A 14,104-nucleotide genomic window follows, 5' to 3' on the forward strand; every position below is an offset into this window, starting at 1 on the left:
TCCCTGTCACCTATGCAGAGCAGAGGTTTATTCACATCTAAAATTGTACAATGTCAACCCAAGAATGTAACAGAAAAATTACAGAAATTAATTAACCTGTCTACTTGGTAGAGCAGGGGTCTATGACAGAAAACAATTGTTTATTGTCACCCGAAAAAGTAAAATAAAAATTATTGAAATTTATTAAGCTGTCAACTAGGTAGAGGAGGGGTATATTACACCCAAAAATTGGTGAATTTGACCCTAAAATGTAACTGACAAAATTTTTATTTTTTTTTACCGGTCTACTAGGTATAGCAGTGGTACATCACACCCAAAAATTTGTGAATTTCACCATAAAATGTAAGAGACAAATTTTTTTATTGTTTAACCCGTCTACTAGGTATAGCAGTGGTACTTCACACCCCAAAATTGTTGAATTCCAATTGAAAATGTAACTAACAAATATATTTTTTTTGTTAACCGGCCTACTAGGTATAGCAGTGGCACTATACACCCAAAATTGGTGAATTTCACCCGAAAATGTTAATGACAATTAAATTTTATTTTTTAACCGTCATACTTGGTATAGCAGTGGTACTATACACCCAAAAATTGGTGAATTTTACCAGAAAATGTTAATGACAATTTTTTATTATTATTTTTAACCGTCATACTAGGTATAGCAGTGGTACTATACACCCAAAAATTTGTGAATTTCACCAGAAAATGTTAATGACAATTTATTTTATTTTTTTAACCGGCCTACTAGGTATAGCAGTTGTACATCACACCCAAAAATTAGTGAATTTCACCATAAAATGTGAGAGACCAATTTTTTTTATTGTTTAACCTGTCTAATAGGTATAGCAGTGGTACTTCACACCCAAAAATAGTTGAATTTCAACTGCAAATCTAACTGACAAATATATTTTTTCTGTAAACCGGCCTACTAGGTATAGCAGGGGTACTATAAACCCAAAAATTGGTTAATTTCACCAGAAAATGTTAATGACAATTTTTTAATCGTCATACTAGGTATAGTAGTGGTACTATACAACAAAAAATTTGTGAATTTCCCCCGAAAATGTAAATGACAAAGTAGTGAAATGATATAAAATAAAACCTGTACAAAAAAAAAAATGGATTTATGAGGTGGAGTTCCATATGGAGTAGGAGCTTGAGGAGGCGGTGGACGTAGCGGAGTAGGTGGAAGCGGCGGTGGAGGAGGACGAGATAGCCAACACAGGTTTTTAGTTTTAATTCAATTTTGTAAAATTAAGGTACACTCCAAAAGAGTGTAAAATATCCAAAATACAAACATGAGCAATTGCGCTGCAGTATAACAATGGCTGCTTAGTGCCGGTATACATGTCTATTCTGCACAAGGTATGGACAAGTCCTGAGGGATCCATGCCTGGTTCATTTTAATGAACGTGAGCTTGTCCACATTGGCTGTGGACAGGCGGCTGCTCTTGTCTGTGATGACACCCCCTGCCATGCTAAACACACGTTCAGATAATACACTGGCTGCAGGGCAGGCCAGCACCTCCAAGGCGTAAAGGGCAAGCTCAGGCCATGTGCCCAATTTGGAGACCCAGAAGTTGAAGGGGGCAGACCCGTCATTCAGTACATGTAGGCGTGTGCACACATACTGCTCCACCATGTTGGTGAAATGCTGCCTCCTGCTAAGACGTTCCATATCAGCTGGTGGTGCTGATTGTTGTGGCGTGCTGACAAAGCTTTTCCACATGTCGGCCAAGCTAACCCTGCCTTCTGAGGTGCTGGCGGTGCCCCAGCTGCGTTGGCGACTTCTTCCTCTTCATCTGCCTTCGCCTTGTGCTTCCAGTGTGCCCCCGCTGTCAGGTGGGAATGCCACCAGCAGCGCGTCTACCAGTGTGCGCTTGCACTCGCGCATCTTACGATCACGCTCCAGTGACGGAATTAAGGACGGTACGTTGTCCTTGTAACAGGATCCAGCAGCGTGGCATCCACCCAGTAATCAGCACAAGTTAGAATGTGGGCAACTCGGCGGTCGTTGCGGAAACACTGCAGCATGTAATCGCTCATGTGTGCCAGGCTGCCCAGAGGCAATGAAAAGCTGTCCTCTGTGGGAGTTGTATCGTCTGTGTCCTCTGTATCCCCCCATCCGCGCACCAGTGATGGCCATGAGCTGGTCTGGGTGCCACCCTGCTGTGAACATGGTTCTTCCTCCTCCATCTCCTCCTCCACATCCTCCACCTCCTCATCCTCCAGAACTGTGCCCTGGTTTGACAACTGTGTACCTTGGGTTTGTGGGTGCAGGAACCCACCCTCGGAGCCACTTGGGAATGACTGGCCGGAAACCGTACGAAATGATCCCTCTTCCTCCTCCTCCTCCTCCTGTGCCACATCCTCTTCCATCGCCAGGAGCGTTTTTCAAGGAGGCATAGAAGTGGGATAGTAACGCTGAAAACTGTGTTATCGGCACTGGCCATGTTGGTGGAGTACTCGAAACAGCGCAACAAGGAACACAGGTCTCGCATGTAGGCCCAGTCATTGGTGATGAAGTGGTGCTGTTCTGTCGAGCGACTCACCCGTGCATGCTGTAGCTGAAACTCCACTATCACCTGCTGCTGCTCGCACAGTCTGGCCAGCATGTGCAAGGTGGAGTTCCACTATGTGGGCACGTCGCATATGAGGCGGTGAGCGGGAAGGCCGAAGTTATGCTGCAGCGCTGACAGGCGAGCAGCAGCAGGGTGAGAACGCCTAAAGCACGCACAGACGGCCAGCACTTTATGCAGCAGCTCTGACATGTCGGGGTAATCTTAAAGGAATCTCTGCACCACCAAATTCAGCACATGTGCCAGGCAAGGGATGTGCGTCAAACCGGCTAGTCCCAGAGCTGCTACGAGATTTCGCCCATTATCGCACACCACCAGGCCGGGTTTGAGGCTGACTGCCACAAACCACTCATCGGTCTGTTGTTCAAGGCCCGTCCACAGCTCCTGCGCGGTGTGTGGTTTGTCCCCCAAACAGATAAGTTTTAAAACTGCGTGCTGTAGTTTACCCCTGGCTGTGCTGAAGTTGGTGGTAAAGGTGTTACGCTGACCGGATGAGGAGCTGGTAGAGGATGAGGAAGCAGAGTAGGAGGAGGAAGCAACAGGAGGCAAACTAAAGCGCCCTGCAATCCTCGGTGGTGGAAGGACATGCGCCAAACTGCTATCCGCCTCAGGCCCAGCCGCCACTGCATTAACCCAGTGTGTTGTTATGGAGATATAACGGCCCTGACCGTGCTTACTGGTCCACGTATCTGTAGTCAGGTGCACATTGCCACAGATGGCGTTGCGCAGTGCACACCTGATTTTGTCCCCTACTTGGTTGTGCAGGGAAGGGATGGCTTGCCTTGAAAAGTAGTGGCGGCTGGGCACGGCGTACTGTGGGGCAGCCACCGCCATAAGGCCTTTAAAACTATCCTTCTCCACCAGACGGAATGACAGCATTTCAAATGCCAGTAATTTAGAAATGCTGGCATTAAGGGCTAGGGATCGTGGGTCGGAAGGGGGGTACTTCCTCTTCCTTTCCAGCGTTTGGGATATGGAGAGCTGAACGCTTGAGTGGGACATTGTGGAGATGCTTGGTGACCCAGGTGTTGGTGTTGCTGGCAGATCCTCTGTTTGCGGCGTGCCAGGTGGCACTGTCACTCCAGAGGTGGATGAAGAGGCCGTGACTGCAGCAGAAGAGGAAGCAGGAGGAGCCAGAGACCTTTCTTGGTTTTTGAGGTGTCTACTCCACTGCAGATCGTGCTTTGCACTTAAATGCCTGGTCATGCAGGTTGAGCTCAGGTTGAGAACGTTTATGCCTCGCTTCAGGCTCTGATTGCACAGCGTGCAAACCACTCGTGTCTTGTCGTCAGCACATTGTCTGAAGAACTGCCATGCCAGATAACTCCTTGGAGCTGGCTGTGGTGTGCTCGGTCTCTTGCTGCGGTGGGCAGTAGGAGGCGTACTGTCTAGAGGACGGCCGCTCCACTTTTGCACCCTGCTCCCTCTTCTGCTGTGCTGGTGGCTCTGTGCGACCACCGCCTCTTCCTCTGAACTACATCGGTCACTTGCATGACCTTGATTCCATGTGGGGTCGAGGACCTCATCGTCCTCCACATATCTTCCACCCAGTCTTCACCCCTGACTTCCTTGTCGGTCTGCACACTTTCAAAAGCCCAAGAAGTTGGCACCTGTGTTTCGTCATCATCCGAGACGTGCTGCGATGGTCCTCCCATGTACTCTTCTTGAAAAATAAGTAGTTGGGCATCGGTGCACTCAATCTCTTCTACTTCTGGGGCAGGGCTAGGTGGATGGGAAACCCTGCTAACAGAGTCATCAAAAAGCAGAAGAGACTGCTGCATGACTTGGGGCTCAGACTGCTTGGCTGATTTGCAAGGGGGTGAGGTGAAAGACTGATGGACATCGGCTGCAGGTGCCAAATGTGGTCTTTCAGCAGGAGACTGGGTGGGAGACAATGTGAAAGAACTGGATCCACTGTCAGCAACCCAATCTACTATTGCCTGTACTTGTTCAGGCCTCACCATTCGTAGAGCAGCATTAGGCCCGACCAAATACCGCTGCAGGTTTTGTCGCCTACTCGCACCTGAGGAAGGGGTTTCACTTGGGCGTGTAGCTGGCACAGATCGACCACATCCTCTCCCTGCAACAGGAGCTCCACCATCAGCACCACGACCTGGGCCACGTCCCTTATTTGATGCTCTCCTCATATTTTTCGAATTTAGGATCTTGCCCTAAATGGGTGTTTAATTAATAGTAGAAAACAACAACAGTATGTAAAGGGTGTATCTCACACGGCCTGAACCAGACTAGGCCTCAATTAAAGATTTCTTTGCACAAAATGGCTGTATTTCAAATGGCTGTATTTCAAATGCTTAATTCAAACCACTATATGTAGAGGTGGTATCTCAGAGGGCCTGAACCTCTGTAGGCCTGCAGTAAATATATCTTTGCACAAAATGGCTGTATTTCAAATGGCTGTATTTCAAATGCCTAATTCAAACCCCTGTATGTAGAGGTGGTATCTCACAGGCCCTGAACCAGCGTAGGCCTGCTGTAAATATTAGAGTTGAGCGAACACCTGAAATGTTCGGGTTCGGGATCCGAACTCGACCCGAACTTCGCCCCGAACCCGAACCCCATTGAAGTCAATGGGGACCCGAACTTTTCGGCACTAAAAAGGCTGTAAAATAGCCCAGGAAAGGGCTAGAAAGCTGCAAAAGGCAAAATGTAGGTAAATCCCCTGCAAACAAATGTGGATAGGGAAATTAATTAAAATAAAAATAAAATAAATTAAAATTAACCAATATCAATTGGAGAGAGGTCTCATGGCAGATAATCAGACTTCAAGTCATAGCAGAGAATCAGGCTTCATGTCATAGCAGAGAATCAGGCTTAACGTCACCCACCACTGGAACAGGCCATTGTCAGATATTTAGGCCCCGGCACCCAGACAGAGGAGAGAGGTCCCATAGCAGAGAATCAGGCTTCATGTCACAGCAGAGAATCAGGCTTCAAGTCATAGCAGAGAATCAGGCTTCATGTCATAGCAGAGAATCAGGCTTCATGTCACCCAACACTGGAACAGGCCATTGTCAGATATTTTTAGGCCCCGGCACCCAGACAGAGGAGAGAGGTCCCATAGCAGAGATTCAGGCTTCATGTCATAGCAGAGAATCAGGCTTCATGTCACCCAACACTGGAACAGGCCACTGTCAGATATTTTTAGGCCCCGGCACCCAGACAGAGGTTCATTCAACTTTGAGTTGCCCCGCAATATAATGGTAAAATGAAAATAAAAAAAGGATTGAATGAGGAAGTGCCCTGGAGTACAATAATATATGTTTAAGGGGAGGAAGTTATAAATGTCTAATCTGCACAAGGGATGGACAGGTCCTGTGGGATCCATGCTTGGTTCATTTTTATGAACGTCAGCTTGTCCACATTGGCTGTAGACAGGCGGCTGCGTTTGTCTGTAATGACGCCCCCTGCCATGCTAAATGCACGTTCAGACAAAACGCTGGCCGCCGGGCAGGCCAGCACCTCCAAGGCATAAAAGGCTAGCTCTGGCCACATGGACAATTTGGAGACCCAGAAGTTGAATGGGGCGGAACCATCAGTCAGTACGTGGAGGGGTGTGCACACGTACTGTTCCACCATGTTAGTGAAATGTTGCCTCCTGCTAACACGTTCCGTATCAGGTGGTGGTGCAGTTAGCTGTGGCGTGGTGACAAAACTTTTCCACATCTCTGCCATGCTAACCCTGCCCTCAGAGGAGCTGGCCGTGACACAGCTGCGTTGGCGACCTCTTACTCCTCCTCTGCCTTCGCCTTGGGCTTCCACTTGTTCCCCTGTGACATTTGGGAATGCTCTCAGTAGCGCGTCTACCAATGTGCGCTTGTACTCGCGCATCTTCCTATCACGCTCCAGTGCAGGAAGTAAGGTGGGCACATTGACTTTGTACCAGGGATCCAGCAGGGTGGCAACCCAGTAGTCCGCACACGTTAAAATGTGGGCAACTCTGCTGTCGTTGCGCAGGCACTGCAGCATGTAGTCGCTCATGTGTGCCAGGCTGCCCAGAGGTAAGGACAAGCTGTCCTCTGTGGGAGGCGTATCGTCATCGTCCAGCGTTTCCCCCCAGCCACGCACCAGTGATGGGCCCGAGCTGCATTGGGTGCCACCCCGCTGTGAACATGCTTCATCCTCATCCTCCTCCACCTCCTCCTCATCCTCGTCCTCCTCCAGTAGTGGGCCCTGGCTGGCCACATTTGTACCTGGCCTCTGCTGTTGCAAAAAACCTCCCTCTGAGTCACTTCGAAGAGACTGGCCTGAAAGTGCTAAAAATGACCCCTCTTCCTCCTCCTCCTCCTGGGCCACCTCCTCTTCCATCATCGCCCTAAGTGTTTTCTCAAGGAGACATAGAAGTGGTATTGTAACGCTGATAACGGCGTCATCGCCACTTGCCATGTTGGTGGAGTACTCGAAACAGCGCAACAGGGCACACAGGTCTCGCATGGAGGCCCAGTCATTGGTGGTGAAGTGGTGCTGTTCCGCAGTGCGACTGACCCGTGCGTGCTGCAGCTAAAACTTCACTATGGCCTGCTGCTGCTCGCACAGTCTGTCCAGCATGTGCAAGGTGGAGTTCCACCTGGTGGGCACGTCGCATATGAGGCGGTGAGCGGAAAGGCCGAAGTTACGCTGTAGCGCAGACAGGCGAGCAGCGGCAGGATGTGAACGCCGGAAGCGCGCACAGACGGCCCACACTTTATGCAGCAGCTCTGACATGTCGGGGTAGTTGTGAATGAACTTCTGCACCACCAAATTCAGCACATGCGCCAGGCAAGGGATCTGCGTCAAACCGGCTAGTCCCAGAGCTGCAACGAGATTTCGCCCATTATCGCACACCACCAGGCCGGGCTTGAGGCTCACCGGCAGCAACCACTCGTCGGTCTGTTGTTCTATACCCCGCCACAACTCCTGTGCGGTGTGGGGCCTGTCCCCCAAACATATGAGTTTCAGAATGGCCTGCTGACGTTTACCCCGGGCTGTGCTGAAGTTGGTGGTGAAGGTGTGTGGCTGACTGGATGAGCAGGTGGAAGAAGAGGAGGAGGAAGCCGAGTAGGAGGAGGAGGCAACAGGAGGCAAAGAATGTTGCCCTGCGATCCTTGGCGGCGGAAGAACTCTCCGCCTGGGGCCCAGCCGCCACTACATTTACTCAGTGTGCAGTTAGGGAGATATAGCGTCCCTGGCCGTGCTTACTGGTCCACGTATCTGTGGTTAGGTGGACCTTGCCACAAATGGCGTTGCGCAGTGCACACTTGATTTTATTGGATACTTGGTTGTGCAGGGAAGGCACAGCTCTCTTGGAGAAGTAGTGGCGGCTGGGAACAACATACTGTGGGACAGCAAGCGACATGAGCTGTTTGAAGCTGTCTGTGTCCACCAGCCTGAATGACAGCATTTCATAGGCCAGTAGTTTAGAAATGCTGGCATTCAGGGCCAGGGATCGAGGGTGGCTAGGTGGGAATTTACACTTTCTCTCAAATGTTTGTGAGATGGAGAGCTGAACGCTGCCGTGTGACATGGTTGAGATGCTTGGTGACGGAGGTGGTGGTGTTGGTGGTACATCCTCTGTTTGCTGGGCGGCAGGTGCCAACGTTCCTCCAGAGGCGGAGGAAGAGGCCGAGGCGGCAGCAGCAGAAGAGGTAGCAGTTCATGCTTTGCATGCAGGTGCCTGGTCATGCAGGTTGTGCTAAGGTTCAGAACGTTAATGCCTCGCTTCAGGCTCTGATGGCACAGCGTGCAAACCACTCGGGTCTTGTCGTCAGCACATTGTTTGAAGAACTGCCACGCCAGGGAACTCCTTGAAGCTGCCTTTGGGGTGCTCGGTCCCAGATGGCGGTGGCCAGTAGCAGACGGACTCTCTTGGCGGCGGGTGTTCTGCTTTTGCCCACTGCTCCCTCTTTTGCAACGCTGTTGGCTCGGTCTCACCACTGCCTCTTCCTCCGAACTCTGAAAGTCAGTGGCACGACCTTCATTCCATGTGAGGTCTAGGACCTCATCGTCCCCTGCATCGTCTTCCACCCAGTCTTCCTCCCTGACCTCCTGTTCAGTCTGCACACTGCAGAAAGACGCAGCAGTTGGCATCTGTGTTTCGTCATCATCAGAGACGTGCTGAGGTGGTATTCCCATGTCCTCATCATCAGGAAACATAAGTGGTTGTGCGTCAGTGCATTCTATGTCTTCCACCGCTGGGGAAGGGCTAGGTGGATGCCCTTGGGAAACCCTGCCAGCAGTCTTCAAACAGCATAAGAGACTGCTGCATGACTTGAGGCTCAGACAGTTTCCCTGATATGCATGGGGGTGATGTGACAGACTGATGGGCTTGGTTTTCAGGCGCCATCTGTGCACTTTCTGCAGAAGACTGGGTGGGAGATAATGTGAACGTGCTGGATCCACTGTCGGCCACCCAATTGAATAATGCCTGTACCTGCTCAGGCCTTACCATCCTTAGAACGCCATTTGGCCCCACCAAATATCGCTGTAAATTCTGGCGGCTACTGGGACCTGAGGTAGTTGGTTCACTAGGACGTGTGGCTGTGGCAGAACGGCCATGTCCTCTCCCAGCACCAGAGGGTCCACTAACACCACCACGACCATGTCCGCGTCCCTTACTAGATGTTTTCCTCATTGTTACCGTTCACCACAATAAGAAAAAAATTATTTGGCCCAATGTATTGAATTCTAATTCAGGCCTTTTTTTAGAGGCACCTAACACTATCTGGCTATCTACTTAGGTACCGTATTACACTAATACAGGCACAGCAGTAACCACAGATTTAGCTGAATATAAATTGTAGACCTAGTATTTAGGCCCTGGATGACAGGTATCCCTTTTACGGACAGAATTAGACTTGGAAATGCACGGTAGCGTGTGAAGTTATTGAAGATGACCCTATCAGCACCTTCAATGTAATATACCCTTTTATGGATAGATTTAAACTTGGCCTGCTACAGCAGAAACCACTGATTTAGGGAATTGCTAATTTGGGAATTGTATTTCAACCCAGAACAAAAACTGTGCTTTGACGGACACTAAATAACTTGACCAGCCACAGCAGTAACCACAGATTTAGCTGAATATAAATTGTAGGCCTAGTATTTAGGCCCTGGATGACAGGTATCCCTTTTACGGACAGAATTAGACTTGGAAATGCACGGTAGCGTGTGAAGTTATTGAGGATGACCCTATCAGCACCTGCAATGTAATATACCCTTTTATGGATAGATTTAAACTTGGCCTGCTACAGCAGAAACCACTGATTTAGGGAATTGCTAATTTGGGAATTGTATTTCAACCCAGAAAAAAATATAGCCTTTGCCAGACAGCAGACAGTATTACAATTGGCTAGCCACAGCTGAAACACCAGATTTAGGGTACTGCTATTTTGGCAATTGTATTTCACCCCTCAATAAAATAGCAAGCACAGCCAAACCCCTGATGTAGGATATAGCAAAAAAAAAAAAAAAAAAACACTATTGATGGTTAAATGGACTTGGTGGCAGCTTGTGCTGGCGCACCACAAGACACAAAATGGCCGACGATCACCCCAGAAAAAAGTGACAGAAAAAACGCTCTGGGCAGCCTAATAACAATGAGCAATTAACTAGCAGAAGTTGAATGATACACAGCTGTAGATCGATCACTTCAGTAACTGTTTTTGATGAGTAAATCCCTGGCTAATCTGGCCCTAACAGCAGCAGCTGCATCCTATCCCTACACTGATCAGAGCAGAGTGACGTGCGGCGCTACGTGACTCCAGCTTAAATAGAGGCTGGGTCACATGCTGCACTGGCCAATCACAGCCATGCCAATAGTAGGCATGGCTGTGATGGCCTCTTGGGGCAAGTAGTATGACGATTGTTGATTGGCTGCTTTGCAGACTTTCAAAAAGCGCCAAGAAAGCGCCGAACATCGAACCCGAACTCAGACTTTTACGTAAATGTTCGGGTTCGGGTCCGTGTCACGAACACCCCAAAATTCGGTACGAACCTGAACTATACAGTTCGGGTTCGCTCATCCCTACAAATGAAAAAAAGCATATGAAAAAAAGTTTTTTTTTAACAACAGTAACCTAATAGCCGTATTTGTTGCTTAAATGTGACAGTTACCTATGCCTGTGTAATCCCAGATGTGGAGTATATCAGAGGGATTTTTCACCACATTATCCTAAAAGCCTTATTTGTGGCCTAAATGTGACAGTCACCTATGTAAGTGTGCAATATATGAAAAAAAGTTTTTTTTTTCACCACAGTATCCTAATTGCCGTATTTGTGGCCTAAATGTGACAGTCACCTATGCAAGTGTATTCACAGATGTGCAGTATATGAAAAAAAGGGTTTTTTTTTCACCACAGTATCCTAAAAGCCTTATTTGTGGCCTAAATGTGACAGTCACCTATGCACGTGTAATCACAGATGTGCAATATATGAAAAAAAGGTTTTTTTTCACCACAGTATCCTAAAAGCCTTATTTGTGGCCTAAATGTGACAGTCACCTATGCACATGTAATCACAGATGTGCAGTATATGAAAAAAAAGGTTTTTTTTAACAACAGTATCCTAATAGCAGTATTTGTGGCCTGAATGTGACAGTCCCTTTTGCACTTGTAATCCCAGATGTGCGGTATTTTTGAGGGATTTTTCACCACAGTATCCTAAAAGCCTTATTTGTGGCCTAAATGTGACAGTCACCTATGCAAGTGTAATCACAGATGTGCAATATATGAAAAAAATGTTTTTTTAAGCACAGTAAGCAAAACACTATTTCTGGACTAGCAGACATGCAGATAGCCTGTGCTGGTGCACTATAGTTGCATAAAATGGCTGCCGATTATGTATTGATATTGACAAACTGAAGTAAAAAAAAGTTCATTTTCAGTAGTAGTTGGCTCAGTGCAGGCTTAAAAAAATTGTGCACTACACCCACAAAACACATTTGATGTAGATCGCTGAGTAAAAAGGCAGTTCTTGATAATATTTCTCCCTGATCTCTCCCTGACAGCAGCTGCAGCCTCTCCCTACACTAATCCGAGCAGAGTTACGGGCGGCGCTACGTGACTCCAGCTTAAATAGAGGCTGGGTCACATGCTGCAGTTGGCCAATCACAGCCATGCCAATAGTAGGCATGGCTGTGATGGCCTTTTGGGGCAAGTAGTATGACGCTTGTTGATTGGCTGCAGTGCAGCCTTTCAAAAAGCGCCAAGAAAGTGCCGAACACCGAACCCGAACTTTTCCGGAAATGTTCGGGTTCAGGTCCGGGTGCCGAAAAACCTAAAGTTCGGGTTCGCTCAACTCTACTAGAGAGCTGTGACTCCCACAAGATTTATTTCCAGGTAGCAAGGGATGTGTATACCAAGTTTCGTTGAAATTGATGGTTGCGTTTTTGAGTGATCGTGGAACATAAATACATATGTCCTTCTTTATATATACGGTATATAGATAATATTGATAAAGGAGAAGATCAGAAGGATGATGTTATATGGATTATTTTACCTTTTAATGCACAATATAAGAAAATAGAACAGATTATAAAACGTCATTGGCATCATATTCTGAAAGATAAGGTCATTAGCCTCTTAATAAATACTACTCCTCAAATAATTTATACAAAGGCCCCAAATTTGGGACCAAAAATAGCACCATCTATTAAAATAAAAAAGGGGAGATCAGTCTATGCATAATTGGCTCAATATAAAGGGATTTTTTAGATGTGAAAAATTTCATATTCCCCAAAAAAGAATTCTTGACATGTAATTAAACTAATGTTATATACATAATTGAATGTACCTGTAAAAAACAATACATAGGATGAAAAAGGTCACTCAAAAAGAGAATATCTGAACACATAGGGAATATAAGAAACGGATATGAGAAACATTCCTTATCCAAACACTTTAAACAGTTTTACAACAAAGACCCAGCAGGTTTGACCTTCGCTGCCTTTGAAAAGGTAGAAATACATTGGAGAGGAGGGAATCATGTGACAAGGATGTCACGTTTAGAATCAAGGAGAATCTTTGATTTTAATACACTCATACCTGGGGTACTCAATGCTGAGTTGGAACTTTTTGGCTTCCTGTAGATTAGGGATGGGTGCCCTTCACTGATGGGAGATCGGAGTCAGGCTGTTTACCAGCACCCCGATCTCTCCTCGGTGGGAGGCCCCCATCTCCATCACATCAATGCACAGACCTGTAGAAAAGAAGAAGCCTATTTGTTAGAAATAACTACAAGAGAACTATAATGAATAATAAGACATTGATTTGTCACATAATTACATCACTGTATAAGATTACCGTATGTCTATTTATTTATACATTTTTTTAAAATATTTTTTCAATATATTTAATTCTTTTTTTTTTTATTATTGATATTTAATTTTTATATAATTTTATAATATTTTACAATATATTGAAAACGAATACGGTACATAGGGTTATTATTAGAAGTAAGGAGCAATTGTACACAAAAAAAAACACATATTCAGACAAAAAACGCATTTAAAAAAACCGCATGCGTTTTTAAGGTCACGGGAGAGTTCATTGCGAACAAATAAGAAAGGGGACTTAAACTTTCAGATATATGAATGAAATAGTAATAATATATGCTCCCAAAATATCAAAACAATTTGAGTTGATGGTAATTAAGAATCCATTTTGGATCTTGGGAAAGACTGAATATGGGTATATAAGTGGGTTGGATAGCTGATGAAACATGGCCACTGAAGAAGGAGTTAGACACAGGGCCGATCCTACACGGGGTGCAGTGGGTGCCCCGCACCCCAGCGCTGTCACCTGAAAGGCGCCGAGCGAGCCGCCGGGACTTTTTTTTTTTTGACTTTTTATTTTTTTTATTTTATAATGCCCGCTCACTCAGCTGTGCCGGCCCCCAGCTGATTCCCCCGCTGTTTTGCTGGCTGACGCCGCCCGCCGCACGGTCAGTTCATTTACAATACCTGGCTGTGGGCTGCCGGTGGGCGGTGGCTAGTATTCAAATAGGGGGGCGGAGTTTTGGACCCGCCGGAGGCAGAGAGGGAGTGCGTGCTGTGCGGCGCAGGCTGAGGTCACGTCACGTTACGCTACATCTGAGTACCCTGCGCGCCTGGCCGCCTGCTAGCTGGTGAGGTGAGGGCATATAAAAAAAGAAGTATGTACCCCCCCCTGTCCCACAGTGCTACGAATCCTCTGTTGTCCCCTGTATTACCCTGATACCCATCAGTTATATAATATATCTGAGGGGTATCAGGGTAAATTATACAGGGGGTAATATAACTAGGGGTATCAGGGTACATGAGGGGTAATATAACTGAGGAGGGCTAGGCTACTATCAGACATTATACAGGGGTAATATAACTTATCTTACCCCTCACCCCTGTATTATGTCCCTGATATAGCCCTCCTCACTTATATTACCCCTGTATAATGTACCCTGATAGATAACCCCTTAGTTATATTACCTCTGTATAATGTACCCTGATACCCCTCAGTTATATAATATAACTGAGGGGTATCAGGTTAAAATAT

General features: G+C 46.9%; 1 protein-coding gene across 3 annotated transcripts in view; it reads right to left on the reverse strand.

Annotated features, from left to right (window-relative positions):
- Positions 1-14,104, reverse strand: part of LOC120997659 (beta-galactoside alpha-2,6-sialyltransferase 1-like) — a 199,685-nt gene that overhangs the window by 167,291 nt on the left and 18,290 nt on the right. Inside the window, exon 2 of one of the 3 annotated variants that reach the window (XM_040427853.1) lies at positions 12,620-12,773. The exons of the other annotated variants lie outside the window; for them this stretch is intronic. The gene's annotated coding sequence lies outside the window, so the exon portion shown is untranslated. The remainder of the gene's footprint in view (positions 1-12,619; positions 12,774-14,104) is intronic. 3 annotated transcript variants of the gene reach the window in all.

This window comes from Bufo bufo, chromosome 4, assembly GCF_905171765.1.
Source record: "Bufo bufo chromosome 4, aBufBuf1.1, whole genome shotgun sequence".
In the NCBI taxonomy this organism is placed as follows: domain Eukaryota; kingdom Metazoa; phylum Chordata; class Amphibia; order Anura; family Bufonidae; genus Bufo; species Bufo bufo.